We start from the raw sequence: 23472 nt of genomic DNA, 5'->3' as shown, positions 1-23472 counted from the left end.
GATTGCTAATCATTGCTTTAATACACAGCCCTTTAGACTACTAGGCTACACAGATAGCTTAAGTAACTGATGTTTCCTAAAGTTTATTTGTAGGAAGTAGTGTGAGAATTGTACAATGTCTACTCTCAAATTCCTTTTCTATATTAGTAAAATTTTAATTAAGATTTTTTTATGTGTGTGGTAATAAAGAATATTCAAAAATGACCCATTTTATTGGTTATAGAATGAAAACACAATAGTTGTATAATTTTTAGTGAAAACCTAATTCAATTTACTTCATTTCAAGCATTAAATATGTAGGTGCATATTTAGTGTTTATTCATAAGATTATATGAAATGACAAGGATGAAATAGGAAATATTTTTCTCTACATAAACATAAACAATCTCAATATGGTATTATTTCATTCCCATTGCCTAGTGGCCCACTTTTTTTTTTTTTACAAAAAAAATGAACATATTCTATAAATTTACACCAAAATCTCTTCATGTTATAAGCATATAATACTGGCATATACAAATATCACTGCAAATTCCTAATTTTCCTAGTTCTCAATAGGATGCTAGTATTGTTTTACTGTACCTGGAAAGGTTGTCAAAGATATTTCCTATAAATTAATTTATACAGAATGAAGTACTCAGAGTGAATATATCAATTATTTTGTAAATAAAAAGTAGTAGGAAGATACATTGGTGGTGGGACAAGCCCTTAATCTCTGCACTAAATACCTTGCACTACTACATACCTGTGCATTTGAACTGAGGGTAGTCTACAGCATGGTATCTTATAAAGCATTTAGATGTATTGCAATTTTATAATCTAAATAATCCTTGCTCAAATATATACAACCTTAATCATTGACATGTATAAATTACCAAATTCATATTTGATTTTTGATTTTATTTAAAAATAAATCTTTCTAAATATTTTCTTTCCATTAAGATTGAAAAATAACAAGATGAGTATAGATATGAGGGGACATGTCAAGAATATTGACCACTAATTATAAGTGATTGTAAGTACAGGAATCAAGTGTTGCTGGAGAAAGACCATTAGGCATTGATAAATCATGTTTTTACTTCCTAAACAAATTCAGTTAATTTCACAAGAAAATGTGAACTCAGTGGCTCAAATAACAAGTTTTTTATATTGCTCAATAATTTCAAAATGAAGACATGATCAAAATTACTGTTTTGTCAATATCTGTGGTTTTCTCTTTGCCTTCTGATCAAGCGCTCAAAAACAAAAATGGAAATTATCTCTGTGGATGAGGTCAATACCATCTCTTATTTATGGGACCAACAACATCATGAACTTTTAAAGTGCTTTCTATATTCTAGGTTCTTCTGTCAATCCAATCTCACAACAAAGTCATTTGTTCCAGTCTTTAGATGTCAGATGCAGAAATTTCCAGTATAGCATAGAACTTCCATTGAGTACTAATATTCATGTATAATCATCTGTCCATAATAAACACTGTACTCTTTTACAGAAAAACAACTAAAAACCACAAATATGCTTTGGCATTGGTCTTTTCAATGGATGAAATCAACAGGAATCCTGATCTTTTACCAAATATGTCTTTGATCATAAGATACACTTTGGGCCGTTGTGATGGGAAAACTGTAATACCTACAAAATAGTTATTACATAAAAAAAAAAAAAACAAAGCCCTATCCCAAACTATTTCTGTAATGAAGAGAGTATGTGTTCGTTTCTGCTTACAGGACCCAATTGGGAGGTATCTTTAAATTTCTGGATGTACCTGGACAGCTTCTTATCTCCACGTGTGAGTCATCGTCCAGGAATTCTTAACATCATGTCTCTTTGGGGGACTTTGATAGCTATTAAGAAAGTTAATGGATGTGGTTGGACTTATGCTTATGTCAATCTAGGAAGTTCCAGGATACTTACTATTCAGAAATATGATAGGCTTTCAACTAGGGACTACCACCAGAAGTTGACAGATACTTTCATGGAGGAATAGAGAAGGCAATGTAGAATTAATTCGGGCATGGTGGAAGAAAAAATCTTACAGCCTTGACTGACTGTCAGTCAGAGTGTTTCATTATTTATACCAAGCTCAGCAAGCAGAGATTTGTTCGTGCTGTTCCAAGATATAGAGCTTAATATTTCTGTCCCCAGATAGGTGTGATCTTCATCTTGGTCACAATTTTACATTATCATTGGTAAACTGAAATAACAGCATTATTATTTACAAACATGGTAAATAATAATGTGATATAAATTTTGTCATCAGAGATAAACTGTGATGGAACAGAAATGAATTTTATCAACATTTCTCTATAACCCAGCTTTTAAATATCTGGAGTTGTGGTTTTTTTTTTTTTTTTTTTTTTTTTTTTGCAAAGGCTTGAAATACCATTCTTAGCCTGGCTACTCATGACATTTTAGCAACGAGAAAGGATGAAAAACTCCAATCCAGTATGTGAAGTTCGACATTTGACTACCTGTGAGTGTATAACTATTTAGAGTCAGAATTTAAATTGGCATTAGATCTCTGGCAAAGAATTCAGGCCCATCGTGTTATAGATATAGTAAGTCCTTTTCTTCAATAATATAATATTTCTATATCTCTGTGAAATTTATTGCTATGTCTTATATAGTTGTTTTTTTTTTATTTTCTGTTGTTTCCATGCCATAACATACAAGATTAGAACTTCACAAGTGAACTTCTCTAAGAAATAGGGGTTATGTGGACCTGATACATAATCCTTTCATATTTTTCTACACTATTATTTATCCATCATTATAAGACACTTTGGATATAGGAGATAACTTCATCCAAACTAACTTTATTTCTGTATATTTTCGTCAAGAGGTACAACTTATAGTCTGATTTAATTTGCCCTATAATTACCTGGGTATGAGTTTTTTCTACTCTGATTTGCTGCTAACACTTTTAGGCTGCCAAATCTTGTTTAAATTTTTACACTTTCTTTGATCCTATTATCTGTCTCATGAAGAGGCACAGAGGCAGACATTGCCAGAATATTTCAGAACCTTAGTCTAAATAGGAGATCTCTCTCATTTTTATGTGAGTCAAAACTCTAGTGTACAATATTACCTTCAAGTAGGGCAATATAAGAATATCTCTTCAAAATGCTAAATCAGTATTATGTACAGGACTCTCCTGTTCAATCGTAGAAGGAATGCTAGATTATAGCATAAACACCTTCTTTAAAAAAGTAATAATCAAATATCCCCATATTGTAAAAGGATCAAAATCCCTTCAAACATTGAAAACATGGATATCAAGATTAAAACTGAAAGACAGAAAGGCAGATATTATAACATGCAAATATATTTTGTTACTTCTTGTCAAACAGCTATGCTTGCTGTTCCCACTAGAAGTGGATGTGCCAGGCTTCCAATGTTTGCACGTTTGAATTAGAGATAAAACTTCACAGGTAATCAACAGTTTGCAGGTAAATATGGTTACAGGTTGAACTACACCTCATGCTGCTCTCTGTGTTGTAGATCCTTCAGCTTACCTATGGACCTTTCCATTCTATCTTCAGTGATGATGAACAATATCCCTATCTCTATCAGATGGCCCCAAAGGACACATCTCTAGCATTGGCAATCGTCTCCTTCATACATTACTTCAACTGGAATTGGATTGGCCTTGTCATCCCAGATGATGATCAAGGAAACCAATTTTTTTTAGAGTTGAAAAAACAGTGTGAAAACAAGGAAATTTGCTTTGCCTTTGTGAAAATGATCTCTGTTGATGACATTTCATTAGAAGAAAAAACTGAAATGTACTACAAACAAATTGTGATGTCATCCTCAAATGTTATCATCATTTATGAGGAAACAATCAATTTCATTGATTTGATCTTCAGAATGTGGGAACCTCCAGTTTTACAGAGAATATGGATCACCACAAAACAATGGAATTTCCCTACCAGTAAGAGAGACATAACGCATGACACATTCTATGGATCACTTACTTTTCTACCCCACCATGGTGGGATTTCTGGCTTTAAAAATTTTGTGCAGACTTGGTTCCATCTCAGAAGCAAAGATTTATATCTAGTAATGCCAGAGTGGAAATACTTTAAATATGAATCCTCAGCATCTAACTGTAAAATACTGAAGAGCAAATCATCCAATGCCTCATTTGATTGGCTAATGGAACAGAAGTTTGACATGGCCTTTAGTGAGAGTAGTCATAACATATACAATGCTGTGTATGCCGTAGCCCATGCACTCCATGAGATGAATTTGCAGCAGGTTGATAACCAGGCAATAGACAATGGGAAAGGAGCCAGTTCTCACTGCTTGAAGGTAAAGTTTCTTCTATTGGACAAGGTTTAGTGTTTTCAACTGCAGAGCTCTTTAGAGTCTCTCAGATGCCCAGACTTAAAGAAATATGAAATATTTTCCAAAATAATAGGTTTCTGAATGTTTTTCCTTAAAGAAAGGCAGTCTAGAGATTTTTATGAATGTGAATGGAAAAAGAATTCATAGACTAGAAATGAAAATGGGTGGTTTTATACAGAGCATGTGAATATCCATTAGCATACCCCTTCCAATATTGGATATAAACTGTCCTTACTCATTAATTTTCTCCGTGATGAGAAGATGATTATTTATCTATATTTTTCAGTCATATGGAAATCATGTTAAGGAGTGGTCTCCAGTGATTCTGCCAAAGCTATAGGCTCTGGAGAACATTCTGGGTTTTCTGAGAGTAACTAAACAAGAAATAGTGTTGGTATTTAGTTCTGTCTGTAGAAAAATGTTTATATGTGTGAATGTATGTTTCTCACTGTGTATATGTATATTTTCTACTCTTTCTTTGTATCTGTGTTTATATTTGTGTTACTTTCAACATACATGTTTTTCTCTATATGAAAGTGGAAGTGAGCAACAATTTTTTCTATGTGTGAATTACTTTTTATAAGTGTTTGTTCATATATGTGCATATGTTTCTTTGTGGTTTTGTCAGAGTAGGTTTCTTTGTGTACATTGTATGTATTTTGGGAGTGTTTATAAGTACTTATACAAATTTGTACCTGCTTTACTCTGTATGAGTCTGGTATTTATTTGTACTTGGCATGGACTTTGCCTGCCTTTTGGTATTGAGGTTGAGTATAAATTTCTCTGTGTGTCAATATCATTCATGGCTGATACTTATATATATATATGCCTCTCCCAGTGTTTTGATGTCAGTGTGTGTGTGTGTGTGTGTGTGTGTGTGTGGTTGTATTGTGCCGGTGTATTCTTTTTTGTGAGTTCATGTCTGTGGTGTTTTTTTGAGTGAATATGTTTGTATTTTATGGTCCTGAATATTTACACATATTTCTCAACATGTATGTATATTTGTTTGTAAATAAATATATAACTGTATTATATGTGTGACTTAGAAAAGATGTGAGCCTCTCTCAGTGTTAATGTGTGTGTGTGTGTATGTGTGTTGCATACCTGTGTTTGGTTATGTTTTTTTCTGTGTTTGGTATTCTTCACTGAGAGAATTGAAATTCTTGTAATATTATGATAATTTTATTTATCCAATTGATTTGTTGTGATTTCTCTCTTTCTGTCTTTCTTTCTTTAAACATAGTTGCTTTTGCTATAAAATCAGAATGCATTTTATGACTTGAAGGATTTTTATATACATAATAATATATAATATTAATATATAATAATAATATATAATATATAAAATACAATTCTTGTATTTTAGGTAAACTCCTTTCTAAGAAAGATCCACTTTACTAATCCTCTTGGGGACAAAGTGATTATGAAACAAAGAGTAATAATGCAGGAAGAATATGACATTTTTCATTTTGAGAATCTCTCACAGCACCTTGGGATTAAGGTGAAGTTAGGAAAGTTCAGCCAATATGTTTCACATGGTCGAAACTTTCACTTATATGTAGACATGCTTGAGGTGGCCACAGGAAGTAAAAAGGTGAGTGTATACTAACTTACTGGTTTGTTATATACAGCAGTAAACAGTGTCAAGTGGATTCATGGCAACATATTGAAATGAACAATTATGTCACATCAGAAACCAATTTCTAGTCTCCTGTATAATTTTTTTTTATTTTTGATAATTTTACCAATTTGAAGATTTCAAACATGCATAAAATATACCTTTGTTATATCAGAACCATTATCTGACATTTAATAAATAAAAACTGTTCTTCACCACTGTTTGATATACTTTCCTTTAAATTGAACATATTTTTCTTCATATAATTGCTCTTTTGACAATGTAATCTCCTCCCTTAATTAAACCTCTGGAACAGATATTCATATGATAGAGTCTAATATTAAAGTTATGAAACAACAACAGTCATAATAGCTAACCATTGTCATTGTATCTAAAACTGTTTCCCATGTAACAAGAGGACACTCGCCACATTCACTAATGAACACAACTAAAGAAATTCATATTCACAGGAACAGCACTTTTTAATAATATGGAAGAATCCCTTCACACTTTTAAGTAAGATGAACAGAAGGTCAAAGGAGCCTATAGACAGCACTAGAGCAACAGACAAACAAATGGCTATTAACACACCTCAAATACAGAAAAAACAGCAACTAGACAAAAGCAACAAATAATTTTCTGTTATAATTGAACAATTTTATTAAGGTTCTCTAAATGAAATCAAGGACAACGATCTTAAACGCGTTCTCACGACTGGCCAGGAAGAACACAACAAACCAGAATCTTCTGTGGCAAAACTTTATTGCTTACATCTTCAGGAGCAGGAGCGCAAGCCCCCAGCCCCAAAAACGAAAGCCCCCCCAAAACGAAAGTGAAACCCCGTCCCTATTTAGGAGAGTTATCCTTCGCCTAGGACACATCACTCCCTGATTGGCTGCAGCCCATGGCCGAGTTGACGTCACGGGAAAGGCAGAGTACATATAGTGGAAAATTACTCTTGGCACATGCACAGATTATTTGTTTACCACTTAGAACACAGGATGTCAGCGCCATCTTGTGACGGCGAATGTGGGGGCGGCTCCCAACATCTCCCCCTTTCCTTTTAATAAGAGCAATAGGCCACCCATATTAATGAGAGTGGAGATAGAGGTCAAATCCCCAGTGTGCAGGTAAAGGAGCCATGTACAGGATTAGCTCTTAGGCTCACAGGCTTTTACCCAGAGCAACCCTGACCTGCTCCCGTGTCGTTTTGCCTGGAGAGAAGGACACTTGGACACTCAACCTTCTTGAAAGATGACATGTCTCCCTAGAATAGGCTCATATATGCCGCAGAGCCCTTCTACTGCAGTGCTTAGCCGTGCAACTCTCTCGGGCTGCTGAAGCACACTCACTCTATCCCGTGCAATGAGACTAGCCTCGTGGGATGCAAGAGCTGAGTGGCCAGCGACCTATTGCCTAAGCATAGATAACCATATATCAGGGGAAGCACCATGTTCTAGTACTGCAAGTGCCTGGGCAATAACCACCTTGTCTCTCCTAGTTTGGGCCTTAAGCTTACAGACCAACCAAAGAAGCAACACTAATCCACAGCAAAGGGTATCTCCAAATAATATCAATCCCACCCATTCTTTAAAGAAGGGAAATGTTGGGAGCCGCCCCCACATTCGCCGTCACAAGATGGCGCTGACATCCTGTGTTCTAAGTGGTAAACAAATAATCTGCGCATGTGCCAAGGGTATTTTACGACTACTTGTACTCTGCCTTTCCCGTGAACGTCAGCTCGGCCATGGGCTGCAGCCAATCAGGGAGTGATGCGTCCTAGGCGAAATATAACTCTCCTAAATAGGGAAGGGGTTTCGGTTTCGTTATTGGGGTGGCTTTCGCTTTTGGGGCTGGGGGTTTGCGCTCCTGGCTCCTGAAGATGTAAGCAATAAAGTTTTGCCGCAGAAGATTTTGGTTTGTTGTGTTCTTTCCTGGCCGGGCGTGAGAACGCTAGTAAGAATTGGTGCCGAAATCCGGGACGAGGAAATCCGGGACGAGAAAATCCGGGACGAGAAAATCCGGGAAGAAAAAACCCGGGAGGAAACTCGGGACGGGAGTTTCACCGGCGCAAGGAAGATCCCTCATTCCAGAACCAGAACTGCGGGTCACGGTAATAAAGGTTCCCGTAAAGCAGACTGTTGAGAAGGATTCAACTGCATGAATTCAGAACTTTTCAGCTGGGGAACGGCGGTAACCCGTAAGTATAGCTTTACAAGGTAAGTCTGGCCTTGAACTTTCTAACGAGATTCAAGACAGTCTATCAGAAGTAAAGTGGAAAATAGCTTTACAAGGTAGGTCTGGCCTTAAACTTTCTAACGAAATTCAAGACAGTCTATCAGAAGTAAAGTGGAAAATAGCTTTACAAGGTATGTTTGGCCTTGAACTCTCTCTAGTGTTAGAAGCCCTTTTGTTCCTTTTCACATGTTATCAAGTGGTTAAGGCAGGGCGGATTCTAGATGAAATTCAGGACAATCTATCAGAAGTAAAGCGGGGAGAGAGAGTAGGAGCAAAGAGAAAATATGGTACACAAAATAAGTATACAGGCCTTTCCACGGGTCTTGAACCTGAGGAAAAGTTTAGGTCAGGTAAGAATACCTGGGGAGAGATTAGAAGGAAGAAGAAGGAAAAAGAAAAGAAAAAAGATCAATCAGCGGAGGCTTCTAGGAGAAGGAGCCTCTACTCATCACTAGATGAGTTCAAGGAGCCAGTTCTTAATAGTTCTGAATCAGATGAAAAGGCTATTAGGGCCTGGAAGGCGCTCTCCCGAGCAGGTGAAGCCACTGGACAATAATGACAGAGGCAGGCTCTTGCAGCCTACAAGGTCTTATTGTCCACCCTGGAGTTGTAGATCAAGATAATAAAGGGGAACTTCAGGTTCTCTGTTCTTGTCCTCAAGTTGTCTTTTCTATATCACAAAGAGACAAAATAGCTCAACTAATAATTTTGCCAAGCCTACATGGCTGTTTTTTCTTCCTCTGGTATTCCTAGAGCTGCAAGAGGGATTGGTTCTACTAAAAATGATTCTGATTACTTAATAATGCCTTTAGATTGTTGTCAAATTTTATCTACTCACGTAGGGGTAAACCCTCGTGGCGTCAGGCCATTACAGGTCTGACAAATGGATGTCACACATATTTCCTCCTTTGAGAGAAATCAATATTTACATGTTTAGATAAAAAGAGATCACCTCCATACCTTAAATGATTTTCAAAAGCTGTTGGGAGATATTAATTGGCTCAGACCTTTTTTAAAGATTCCTTCCGCTGAGTTAAGGCCTTTGTTTGGTATTTTAGAAGGAGATCCTCATATCTCCTCCCCTAGGACTCTTACTCTAGCTGCTAACCAGGCCTTACAAAAGGTGGAAAAAGCCTTACAGAATGCACAATTACAACGTATTGAGGATTCGCAGCCTTTCAGTTTGTGTGTCTTTAAGACAGCACAATTGCCAACCGCAGTTTTGTGGCAGAATGGGCCATTGTTGTGGATCCATCCAAACGTATCCCCAGCTAAAATAATAGATTGGTATCCTGATGCAATTGCACAGCTTGCCCTTAAAGGCCTAAAAGCAGCAATCACCCACTTTGGGCGAAGTCCATATCTTTTAATTGTACCTTATACCGCTGCACAGGTTCAAACCTTGGCAGCCACATCTAATGATTGGGCAGTTTTAGCTACCTCCTTTTCAGGACAAATAGATAACCATTATCCAAAACATCCAATTTTACAGTTTGCCCAAAATCAATCTGTTGTGTTTCCACAAATAACAGTAAGAAACCCACTTAAAAATGGGATTGTGGTATATACTGATGGATCAAAAACTGGCATAGGTGCCTATGTGGCTAATGGTAAAGTGGTATCCAAACAATATAATGAAAATTCACCTCAAGTGGTAGAATGTTTAGTGGTTTTAGAAGTTTTAAAAACCTTTTTAGAACCCCTTAATATTGTGTCAGATTCCTGTTATGTGGTTAATGCAGTAAATCTTTTAGAAGTGGCTGGAGTGATTAAGCCTTCCAGTAGAGTTGCCAATATTTTTCAGCAGATACAATTAGTTTTGTTATCTAGAAGATTTCCTGTTTATATTACTCATGTTAGAGCCCATTCTGGCCTACCTGGCCCCATGGCTCTGGGAAATGATTTGGCAGATAAGGCCACTAAAGTGGTGGCTGCTGCCCTATCATCCCCGGTAGAGGCTGCAAGAAATTTTCATAACAATTTTCATGTGACGGCTGAAACATTACGCAGTCGTTTCTCCTTGACAAGAAAAGAAGCCCGTGACATTGTTACTCAATGTCAAAGCTGCTGTGAGTTCTTGCCAGTTCCTCATGTGGGAATTAACCCACGCGGTATTCGACCTCTACAGGTCTGGCAAATGGATGTTACACATGTTTCTTCCTTTGGAAAACTTCAATATCTCCATGTGTCCATTGACACATGTTCTGGCATCATGTTTGCTTCTCCGTTAACCGGAGAAAAAGCCTCACATGTGATTCAACATTGCCTTGAGGCATGGAGTGCTTGGGGGAAACCCAAACTCCTTAAGACTGATAATGGACCAGCTTATACGTCTCAAAAATTTCAGCAGTTCTGCCGTCAGATGGACGTAACCCACCTGACTGGACTTCCATACAACCCTCAAGGACAGGGTATTGTTGAGCGTGCGCATCGCACCCTCAAAGCCTATCTTATAAAGCAGAAGAGGGGAATCGAGACTCTACCCCGAGCACCGAGCACCGAGACTGTCTGTGTCTATGGCACTCTTTACACTCAATTTTTTAAATATTGATGCTCATGGCCATACTGCGGCTGAACGTCATTGTTCAGAGCCAGATAGGCCCAATGAGATGGTTAAATGGAAAAATGTTCTTGATAATAAATGGTATGGCCCGGATCCTATTTTGATAAGATCCAGGGGAGCGGTTTGTGTTTTCCCACAGAATGAAGACAACCCATTTTGGATACCAGAAAGACTCACCCGAAAAATCCAGACTGACCAAGGGAATACTGATGTCCCTCGTCTTGGTGATGTCCAGGGCGTCAATAATAAAGAGAGAGCAGCGTTGGGGGATAATGTCGACATTTCCACTCCCAATGACGGTGATGTATAATGCTCAAGTATTCTCCTGCTTTTTTACCACTAACTAGGAACTGGGTTTAGCCTTGATTCAGACAGTCTTGGCTCTGTCTGGACAGGTCCAGATGACTGACACCATTAACACTTTGTCAGCCTCAGTGACTACAGTCATAGATAAACAGGCCTCAGCTAATGTCAAGATACAGGGAGGTCTCATGCTGGTTAATCAACTCATAGATCTTGTCCAGAAACAACTAGATGTATTATGGCAAATAGCTCAGCTGGGGTGTAAACAAAAGTTTCCGGTATTGTGTGTTACTTCCATTCAGTATGTTAAATTTACTAGGGCAGCTAATTTGTCAAAAAGTCTTTTTCAGTATATGTTACAGAATTGGACGGCTGAATTTGAACAGATCCTTCGGGAATTGAGACTTCAGGTCAACTCCACGCGCTTGGACCTGTCCCTGACCAAAGGATTATCCAATTGGATCTCCTCAGCATTTTCCTTCTTTAAAGAATGGGTGGGATTGATATTATTTGGAGATACACTTTGCTGTGGATTAGTGTTGCTTCTTTGATTGGTCTGTAAGCTTAAGGCCCAAACTAGGAGAGACAAGGTGGTTATTGCCCAGGCGCTTGCAGGACTAGAACATGGAGCTTCCCCTGATATATCTATGCTTAGGCAATAGGTCGCTGGCCACTCAGCTCTTATATCCCATGAGGCTAGTCTCATTGCACGGGATAGAGTGAGTGTGCTTCAGCAGCCCGAGAGAGTTGCACGGCTAAGCACTGCAATAGAAGGGCTCTGCGGCATAAAATGAGCCTATTCTAGGGAGACATGTCATCTTTCAAGAAGGTTGAGTGTTCAAGTGTCCTTCCCCCAGGAAAAACAACACGGGACCAGACCAGGACCCCTCTGGGTGATGAGCCTGGGAGGAGGTTATGTGTACGGCTCCTTTACCTACACACTGGGGATTTGACCTCTATCTCCACTCTCATTAATATGGGTGGCCTATTTGCTCTTATTAAAAGAAAAGGGGGAGATGTTGGGAGCCGCCCCCACATTCGCCGTCACAAGATGGCGCTGACATCCTGTGTTCTAAGTGGTAAACAAATAATCTGCGCATGTGCCAAGGGTATTTTACGACTACTTGTACTCTGCCTTTCCCGTGAACGTCAGCTCGGCCATGGGCTGCAGCCAATCAGGGAGTGATGCGTCCTAGGCGAAATATAACTCTCCTAAATAGGGAAGGGGTTTCGGTTTCGTTATTGGGGTGGCTTTCGCTTTTGGGGCTGGGGGTTTGCGCTCCTGGCTCCTGAAGATGTAAGCAATAAAGTTTTGCCGCAGAAGATTTTGGTTTGTTGTGTTCTTTCCTGGCCGGGCGTGAGAACGCGAATAAGAGGGAAATGCTGAGGAGATCCAATTGGGTAATCCTTTGGTCAGGGACAGGTCCAAGCGCATGGAGTTGACCTGAAGTCTCAATTCTCGAAGGATCTGTTCAAATTCAGCTGTCCAATTCTGTAACATATACTGAAAAAGACTTTTTGACAAATTAGCTGCCCTAGTAAATTTCTCATACTGAATGGAAGTAATGGACAATCCCGGAAACTTTTGTTCACATCCCAGCTGAGCTATTTGCCATAATACATCTAGTACTAAGCCCTGCAAGGTGAGTGAACCCCGGCCGAGAATAAGGCCCATGGTTCCCGGGGGCAAGGATGGTATAGGCTCCACTGGCACCGGCTGAATACTCATTTGAGGCATTAATAGGAAGTCGGAGGCGGCACGCAGGTCCACCCTTGTGGGTCTTCCTGGGTCGCCTCTCTGACTGCTTCCTGGGTCCTGACAAACCGGTTCCCATATCTTTGAGGGCCCTGGGACCGAGGGCCCGATGACCCGTTTTTTGGCACATAAGCTGATTGACTATCAGGTGGGGGAAGGATTCTGCCCTTTATATCCCTCACAGAGCGACACTGGTCGGCTCTATGATAACCCTTGCCACACTTAGAGCAAAGAGTGAGAGTCCCTCCCTGTTTATCTGGAGCTCTGCAATCTTTCTTAAGATGCCCAGGCTTTCCGCAGTTAAAACATGTCCTCTGATTATTTCTGCCCATGGAGCGGTTTTGGGATTGAAGGATGGCAGCCGCTAAACCTGCATTGCTGAGAGGTCCCCCAAGCTCTCGACAAACCCTGAGCCAGTCTTGTAAGCCTTTGTTCTTTCTTGGGGCTATGGCCGCTCGGCACTCCTTTGTGGCTTGCTCATAGATGAGCTGTTCTACCAGAGGTGCGGCTTGCTCTGAATCTCCAAAAATACGCTCTGCTGCCTCTGTCATTCTGGCCACAAAATCTGAGAAGGACTCCTGAGGTCCCTGGACGATCTTTGTTAATTGCCCAGTGGCTTCACCTGCTCGGGAGAGCGCCTTCCAGGCCCTAATAGCCGTGGAGGAAATTTGGGCATAAGCTCCCCAATGGTAGTTTGTCTGATCAGCAGAATAAGCTCCCTGACCCGTTAACAAATCAAAAGTCCAATCTCTCTGCTCTGGAGTCAAAGCAGCTGCGTTTGCTCGGGCCTGCGCTTGTGCAGCTTCATGCCAAAGAGCTCTCCATTCCATATATTTGCCCATACTAGGGAGAGCGGCTTTTACAATCGTTTGCCAGTCGGCAGGAGTTAGTGCCATGCCGGCAATCCTGTCTAACTGCACCAAGGTAAAATTAGCATTGGTTCCGTATTTACGGACCGACTCGGCAAGTTCTTTAATCTGCACATATTCTACCGGAGCGTGGACACGCCCAACCTCGGCTCCTTCAAAGACCGGAAATGCCTGTTGTATTTTCCTTTGTTCCTCTCTGGGAATGAATGAGTCTGCACATTGCCTCTCTGCGCATTGTCTCTCTGCGCATTGTCTCTCTGCGCAGGGCTGACGCACTACGCAGGGCGGGGGCTCCACATAGGGCGGACCTTGAAGCCGACTGCCCGGAGGCTGAACAGCATGCTGGCCTTCGCCAGCCGCTTTTGGCTTTTTTCTTGACCGATTAGCTAGCACTTTATCTGGCTGGTAATGAGCTGCTTCTTCCTCCCAGTCTGTTTCTTCAGAGGAGAATTCTTCATCTACTTCAGAGCTACTAAGAGCTGGCTTCCTGAGCTCATCTAGTGACGAGTATCTCCTAGAGACCTCCGCTAATTGATCTTTTTTCTTTTCTTTTTTCTTTGCCTTCCTTCTAATCTCTCCCCAGGTATTCTTACCTGACCTAAACTTTTCCTTGGGTTCAAGACCCTTGGAAAGGCCTGTATACTTAGTTTGTGTACCATATTTTCTCTTTGCCCCTACTCTCTCTCCCCGCTTTACTTCTGATAGATTGTCCTGAATTTCATCCAGAATTTTCAGCCCTATCTTAATCACTTGATAACATGTGAAAAAGAACAAAAGGGCTCCTAACACTAGAAAAAGTTCAAGGCCAAACATACCTTGTAAAGCTATTTTCCACTTTACTTCTGATAGACTGTCTTGACTTTCCTTAGAAAGTTCAAGACCAGACTTACCTTGTAAAGCTGTACTCACTGGTACTCCTGTTCCCCAGCTGAAGAGTTCTGAATTCATGCAGTTGAATCCTTCTCAACAGTCTGTTTTACGGGAACCTTTATTACCGTGACCCGCAGTTCTGGTTCCGGAATGAGGGATCTTCCTTGCGCAGGTGATGGTTAACTCCCGTCCCGAGTTTTCTTGTATTTTCTCGTCCCGGATTTTCTCGTCCCGGGTTTCAGCACCAACTCTTAAACGCGTTCTCACGACCGGCCAGGAAGAACACAACAAACCAGAATCTTCTGCGGCAAAACTTTATTGCTTACATCTTCAGGAGCAGGAGCGCAAGCCCCCAGCCCCAAAAACGAAAGCGAAACCCCGTCCCTATTTAGGAGAGTTATCCTTCGCCTAGGACGCATCACTCCCTGATTGGCTGCAGCCCATGGCCGAGTTGACGTCACGGGAAAGGCAGAGTACATGTAGTGGAAAATTACTCTTGGCACATGCGCAGATTATTTGTTTACCACTTAGAACACAGGATGGCAGCGCCATCTTGTGACGGCGAATGTGGGGGCGGCTCCCAACACAACGAGGCTGATTTATTTTTTAAGACATTCCTAAGTTGCCTGCAGAGGGTAGGAAGACACATTCATATACAAGAGGAGAAATTTTCTTTCTTAAAAAAATGGAGGAAAACATTATAATGTTTAATAAGGGGGGAAAAGGTAATTCAAGAATTTGATACATATGTATGGAATAATACTTGACAAAAACACGTAACAAAAGAACACAACACACAACAGAAAGATCATTCTCTGAGAACAGAGAGAATTTTTTGAAATTGTGATTGTTTTATTTTTTGAAAATAAATTGTTATCCTCACATAATATATCCTAATTACAGTTTCACTCCCTTCTATTGGAATGGAACTCTCAGCTTTGCTGGCAAATATATCTTAGTTAATATTCCTATTTACATCCCAACTCCCTTTTCCATCAGATCCACTTTCTGTCACTCATTAGAAAATAAAAGGATTCTATAGGAGAATACTAAAATAAAACAAGAATAAACAAAATCTAAGCCATCATAATAGGACAAAATTTGCATATCACATTATGGTAAGTAGTCGTATGAAACGATGCTAGGTGAAAAGACCAGGAAATCCAACCTCATACCTCATATGAATAGTAGTGAGTAAAGCATGAGTTAGTGATAGACAATTGAGTGATATTTATTCCAGGTTTAGTACTAAGAACACTTTATTTTTGAAACTATACTTTAAATTGTAAATTCTATAATCAGGACATATGGAATTATCGATGCCAGTTATTTATTCCATATTTACATGAGATAAACATAATAAGATGCTCCTATAAACTATTAATGTTAAACTTCAAAAGTAATTCCTTGGACAAAATCAAGTTAAATGTCAATGGGAATTCTACATAAAAACCCTGAAATAGATTGTCCTTGCCAGCCAAAACACAAAACTCTGGTAGTCAAACTCTCTTGGTATCTTCTTTTATCACTGATTAATCATAACACAATTCCCAAATACAAGGGACAGTAGGAAAATTTTTGTGACTCACAAATGCTCTGTTCCTCTAGCTGGAAATTAATCTTATGTAAACTGAATGTCCTCAGGCCTTGGGAGCATAAGAGTTATAATACAATCACATTGACATTTGATCCCAAATGAGACCAACTTGACTATTCCATCTATTGTAGACAGAGTTTTTGAGGTTTCTGGGATGAGACCAATTCTCAGTTTTGCTTGCTAATATATTTGAGTTAATATTCCTCAAAAACTACTGATACTCCTGGATTGCTCATTCCTTTCCCTACTTTGGATTTTTGTCAACTTCCTATCATTCACTTAGAAAATAATCATTTTTGGAGTTGTGCTTCTTATAACATATTTAGGAAGTACTACTTGACCATAAATGAGAGTTATATACCCCTCATATGTGTCCATGTGGCACACAGCATGGACATATAAGCCTCATTTATCACAGTATACTTCAATATTTTATATGGAGAAAGAGTAAGTAAATAGCAAGTTTATTTATATATATATAACTTTATTATTTTTACCTTTGTACCTGATATATAGTAGGGCTTTTGTAAAAAAAATAATGCAATTATATTCCTAACATTCAACTGGTATACTTTTTAAAGGAGGCTAAAGACAAAAACAAATCTAGTTTTATTATCAGGGTTAATTTTCAAGTTGTATATCCTAAATCTTTCTTTATTTCTCACATTTAAAACATCATTGCGTTACCTACTAAAGGAATGTAGGAATGGGGAATTATCTTTTGACAAACATTCTTTCTCCAGACATTCTGAGTGAGCTCTTATTCTAAGTTTTCTCTACCTGAAGCATCACAAATTTTTTATCAGGTCGTCTTAAGTGGTGCTTTATGCTTGATTTTACTTCACTATTGGACTTTTCCCTTCAAGGTCACATTATAGTAGAGTGGTGCTCTAAGGAATAGTGATCTTGAGTTTTGTTACAAACTTCTATGTTAATTGTCAGCAAATGAATACATTAAGATTCATGTTTAAATAAGAAAGTTATAAAAATTAGTATTTTATAGCTCTATTCATGATGTAAAATTAGGTTAACAATTTTCAATAAGCATGACAGTAGTCTGAACATAATACTATAAACTAACATATTGATAAGAGCATATAAACTGATTATCATTTGGCTCTTAAAGAAAACATTAATGTCTTTTGTTTTGTTTTGTTTTTTGGTTTCTGTTTTGGGTTTTATTTTGTTTTGATTTTTTGTTTTACTATTTTTGAGACAGTGTTTCTCTGTATAGTCCTGGCTGTCCTGGAACTCACTCTGTAGACCATGCTGGCCATAAACTCAGAAATCTGACTGGCTCTTCTTCCCAAAAGCTTCAATTAAAGGCATGCACCATCACTGCCCAGCTGCCTTTAGCTTAATAGAAGTATGACATGTAAAGCCTTACTAAATAAAACTGCTTTTATATTACAGTTGTTTATTACATTATTAGGGTTGAAGTTTGAACCTACAATGTGTTAGGCTAGAAGCTACCCATGAAATATACTCCCATTTTTATGGTGATTTTGTATTTGTGGATTTTTTCAATATTATAAATTGGAGATTTTATTTGTTTACATTTCAAATTTTGTCCCCTTTCACTGTTTCCCCTCTGCAAATCCACTATACCATCTCCTCTTACCCTGCTTCTATGAGGGTGCTCCCCTACCCACCTACCTACTCCTGCTTCAGCACCCAAGCATTCCTCTACAGTGGGGAATGAAGCCTTCACAGGACCAAGGGACTCCCCTCCCATTTATGACAGATAGGAAGATTTAACTACTTCAGGCCTTCCCCTAACTCCTCCATTGGAGTCTCTGTGCTCAGTCCAATGGTTGACTGTGAGCATCCACATCTGTATTGGTCAGGATCTGGCAGAGCCTCCTAGGAGACAGCTGTATCAGTCTCCTGTCCACAAGCACTTCTTGCCATCCACAATAGTGTCTGGGTTTGGTATCTGCGTTTGGGATCAATCTTCAGGTGGGGCAGGCTGTGTGTGGCCTTTAATTCAGTCTCTGCTCTACTCTTTGTCCCATTATTTACATTAGACAGGACCAATTCTGGGTTAAAATTTTGTAGATGTGTGGGTGGCCCTATCCCTCAACTGGGGGCCATGCCTAACCTCTGGCTATTGTCTCGACAGATTCTCCTTCCTGATTCTGGGATATGTCAGCTAATATCATCGCTGTAGGCCCTGGAATGTTCTTGATTTCCTGGCATCTGGGACTTTCTGGTTGCTACAAACAGTTCCCCATCCCTAGTTGCTACACACCTCTGTTCAATTTCCTGACCTCTGTACAGATCTTCCACCTTCTCTCATACGTGATTCTTCTCTTATTTTTCCCCTCCCACTATTCTCTTTCTCCAGGGAGATTTTATTCCAGGGATGCAAGTATAGTTCAATATCTGTAGATCCATTAAGAGTAGTACACCACAAAATGTGGAATTACATTATTTTACAAAAACCTTCAGAAATGGCTCTTAACCAAGTCCAACATTCATTTAGAGATAAAGAAACAAAAATAGTGATAGAACAGAAGGAACACATATTGATATAAGATCATTTTTTTTCACAAAACTAATGACAATACTATAATACATGAAGAGAAAGTTATTATCCATGAAAATCAGAAATAATGTCAGGTTGTTTTTGTGGTTTCATGTTTTATCCAAGCACTTTAGAGGCAGAGATCTGGAAATCTCAGTCTGTTTCTTGCCAGTCTGCCCTATATTGTGAGTACAAACCAGCCATGTGTGATATGGAAACACTACCTTAATATAAACATAAAGTACAAAGGTATGCCCACTTTCCTTACTCTAACTCAAAATAGTCTTTCAAATATTACAAAGGGTTAACATACATTTAAAGAAAATGATGGGAGAAAAGAGAAAATATACTTTCATCTTCATTGGTAATGTTAGTGTACTTCATGGTAAGATCCTGTTTCAACAAAACCAAAAACATAGAAAGAATGCTTCAAATCTTCAATTAAATTTAAACAATCTAATTTTTATCTAGCTTTTTTCCAGCATTTGAAGCCACTGTAGAGCATTTTGACATCATGGAACACCCCATATTCAAAGTCACTACACATTAACATATCATTTCCAAACATATTAAACCAGTGTCTGCATAGTCCACTGTTTTTTTATATACAATTTCTCATGCTTTGCAATAGTAATTTATTTGATGCCATAGTTGTTATCTGTGACTTACGGACATGTTTTTCCTGTTTCAAATTTTTCAAATACTAACTTGCTTCTCTGCTGCTTTAATCAAAATTTGATAATAAGCAAAGTTAGAAGGAATGTGTGATTTGACATATAGCTTATAGTCCTAGAAAGACAAGTGTGGATATCTGGAAACTGGAACTAAAGAATAGATCTTAAAAGAAGACTACTTACTGGCCCAACTGCCCACAGTGAGATGGGCACTCCTATATCAATTACCTATTAAGAAAATGCTTCAAAGATATGAGGACAGGCTAGTGTTGGCTGAGAGAATATCTCAGTTAAGTTTCCTCTGTCTGTTCACAGCACTTAGTACCAAGTTGAACATAATTAACTAAAAAGCAACAGGTTGCAACTTCTGTAGTTTTTACACACAGTTCAAAAATCAGCTGTTTTTCCTGAATTACTAGACACTCAGAAACTATACAACATTTCTTCAATGCATTTCCAATATTCATATCTGGACATTACATAATGGACATAGGGAAATGTCAATCAGATAGTGTGCAAAAAAGAGCTTATTGAAATCTTAAAGTGCTAATAAAAAACATAAAAGAAATATATAAAACTCGTTATCAGTATATGTCTAATTTTTTTCTCAGATGCCATCCTCTGTGTGCAGTGCAGAATGTAGTTCTGGATTCAGAAGAATGTGGAAGGAGGGAATGGCAGCCTGCTGTTCTGTTTGCAGCCCCTGCCCTGAAAATGAAATTTCTAATGAGACAAGTGAGTGTTTGCTGCTCTGATATATACTACAAATGTGTATTTCTATTGTAAAACACTGGGATGATGAAGTCAACTAAAAGGAAACTGCAAATATAAAATATATTACTTATCAAATTTACTAGTTGTAGATATAAAAATCCTTAAAAAAAAAACCTTGCAAAAACAAACATATCCTGTGACTTAACCCTCATATTGACTTATTGCAAATTCATGGAAGATTATATTTCACAAAGAAATACTTTAGAAAATGTAACTGCAATTTGCAAGAATTCGGCCCAAGAATTTCCAAAAGAATAATCTATTGTAAAACTACATTTACATTAGGTTTTAGTCACAATAGGAGCCCATGAAGAACTGAATATAATCTCTAATCTGCTGGATTATCTCATGAGACTGCTATGTGCAAAACCTATGTTCTCTGTAACATTAATATTGAAGACAAAAAATTGCAAATATATGAAAAAATGCTAAGTATACACTATTAAGAGGACCATGAAGGATCTTTTAGCACAAAGTATCTACAGAGATAATTTTTTCCTTCAGTGCTAAAATTAGTGCATCTCATGAACAATAACCAGAACTTTTGATTAATTATTGCCAGATGAGGAAACTTCTTAAGGCTTATTTCATTAACATTTCCTATTATTCAAACGTAAGCATTATATTTGCTCTCATATTCAAACTTCTTCATATGACTTATTACAGGAATCACTTAAATTCAATAATGCAAGTGGTACTTTGGCATGTGCACCCACATATCAATATTTACACATACACACAGCAGATCTGTTTAATTTAGTGTTGTTTCTATATCAAGGAGTTTAAGCTAGTGAATTCTTGAGTAGCTATTATACTTCTTGTCCCAGTAGAGGACAGAGTCTCAATGTGTCACAGGGAATAAATTCATAAAATAGTCAGTGATCTCAGAAAACAGTGAGTGTAGGGTTTTGTAGTTATAAAATAGACCCAACCACATTGTGGTTTATGAATGTATCTTCTCTGAATTAAATAATCTACTTGATATCAACATAGAACCAAAAAAATGGCTTAGGACATTTTTGCTTTCTGATAACATTATTTTTTATTTGACATTTCATATTCCATTCCCCACGCCCCCATACACCCTCCAATACTTTACATTCCACACCTCCTCCCCACCACAACTGTCTTCATGTTGATCCCCCCATCCTCCCCCCCACCTGACCTCTAAACTCCCTGTGGCCTCCAGGCTTTTGAGTGCTTTTGAGGCTTTCTGTATGATCACAGACATTGTATTCCTCTACAGTATATGAATTGTGGGACCCATATCAGCTGGTGTATGCTGTCAGTTTGATGCTCCAGTGTTTGAGAGATCTCTGGGGTCCAGATTAATTTAGAGTGCTTGTCTCTCTGCAAGATCGCCTTTCCACTGAGCTGCTTTCAGTCTTCCCTAATTAAGGGGATAGTTGCTTCTGTCCATTGGTTGGGTGCAAATAACTATTTAGGAGGACAGTCATGATAGATCCTTTTTGTGAGTGCTCCAGAGCCTCAGTGAAATGTGAGGCCATAGGACTTCCTCTTGACCTAGATCCTACTATGGGCCTGTCATTGGACCTTCTTTTCCACAGGCTCCTCTCCATTTCATCCTTGCATTCAGACAGGAATAATTATGGGTCAGAGATGTGACTATGGGATGGGAACCCCATCACTCACTTGATGTCCTGTCATCCCGCTGGAGGTGGGCTCTGTACATTCCCTCTATCTACTGTAGTACATTTCATCTAGGGTCTCTGACCTCCCAAGTCTCTGGTGCATTTTGGTGGGTCCACCCACCCTCCTTTTACCTGAGGTTACCTGTTTATATTCTTTTTGCTGGTCCTCAGGGCTTGGTTCTCCTGTCACCCACACACTCCACAAACCCCTTTCTAATAACATCATAAATGATACAAAAAGTTAACTAGACTAAGAAAAAATTGCTTGGTTTTCTTTCCTTTAAATTTTTATTGACATTATGAATTGAGAGCATTGCTCGGCAGCAATATCCTTCACATTACATTCTAAGCATCAAAGGCAGCATTGCAAGACTTCTTTCATTACCCTTACTTGAAATACCTTGACAATAAAATTTCTAAAGGAGACCTAACTAAGCTTTCCTTTGGAAATCAGATATGGATCATTGTGTGAATTGTCCAGAATACCAATATGCCAGCACAGAACAGAACAAATGTATTCAAAAAGTTGTCACCTTTCTAAGCTATGAAGACCCCTTGGGGATGGCACTTGCCTTAATTGCCTTCTGTTTCTCTGCATTCACAGCTGTGGTACTTTGTGTCTTTGTGAAGCACCATGACACTCCTATTGTGAAGGCCAATAACAGAATCCTCAGCTACATATTATTGCTATCACTCATGTCCTGTTTTCTGTGTTCCTTTTTCTTCATTGGCCATCCTAACAGAGCCACCTGTGTCTTACAACAAATCACATTTGGAATTGTATTCACTGTGGCTCTTTCCACAGTTCTGGCTAAAACAGTCACTGTGGTTCTCGCCTTCAAAATCACAGACCCAGGGAGAAGATTGAGACACTTCCTTGTATCAGGGACACCCAACTACATTATTCCCATATGTTCCCTACTCCAATGTGTTCTGTGTGCAATCTGGCTAGCAGTTTCTCCTCCCTTTGTTGATATTGATGAACACTCTCAGAATGGCCATATCATCATTGTGTGCAACAAGGGCTCAGTTACTGCATTCTACTGTGTTCTTGGATACTTGGCCTGCCTGGCACTTGGAAGTTTCACTGTGGCTTTCTTGGCCAAGAATCTGCCTGACACATTCAATGAAGCCAAGTTCTTGACCTTCAGCATGTTAGTGTTCTTCAGTGTCTGGGTCACCTTCCTCCCTGTCTACCATAGCACCAAGGGCAAGGTCATGGTTGCTGTGGAGATCTTCTCCATCTTGGCATCCATTGCAGGGATGCTTGGATGTATTTTTGCACCCAAGATTTATATCATTTTAATGAGTCCAGAGAGAAATTCTACCCAAAAGATCAAAGAGAATAATTCTACCCAAAAGATCAAAGAAAAATCATATTTCTGAATGAATAATTTAGGAATTATGTTAAATGTAAATTTGGTGCATACCCACCAAATATTGGGATATAGTGAATGTGTCTAGTTTTAGAATCACTCTCACTGGTTGCTCTAGTGATGTCATGAAGTATCATATGTACTGAACTTCTGTATAGAGTCCACAAATCTTGCACTCATTCACTTGTTTCATTTCCTCTCACAGAACTAAACTCTCTAATTATTACAATCTTATTCCTCATTTTGCTCTCATGGAGATTCCCCCATGGTAACTTCCAAAAAAAGTTGATAAGGCAGTTGAATCC

At 38.7% G+C, this 23472-nt stretch overlaps 1 pseudogene; it reads left to right on the top strand.

Annotated features, from left to right (window-relative positions):
- Gm3623 (predicted gene 3623) lies at positions 1493-23177 on the top strand (annotated as a pseudogene).

This window comes from Mus musculus, chromosome 7 (genome assembly GCF_000001635.26).
Source record: "Mus musculus strain C57BL/6J chromosome 7, GRCm38.p6 C57BL/6J".
In the NCBI taxonomy this organism is placed as follows: Eukaryota; Metazoa; Chordata; class Mammalia; order Rodentia; family Muridae; genus Mus; species Mus musculus.
This window is presented reverse-complemented; position numbering and strand designations above follow the sequence as displayed.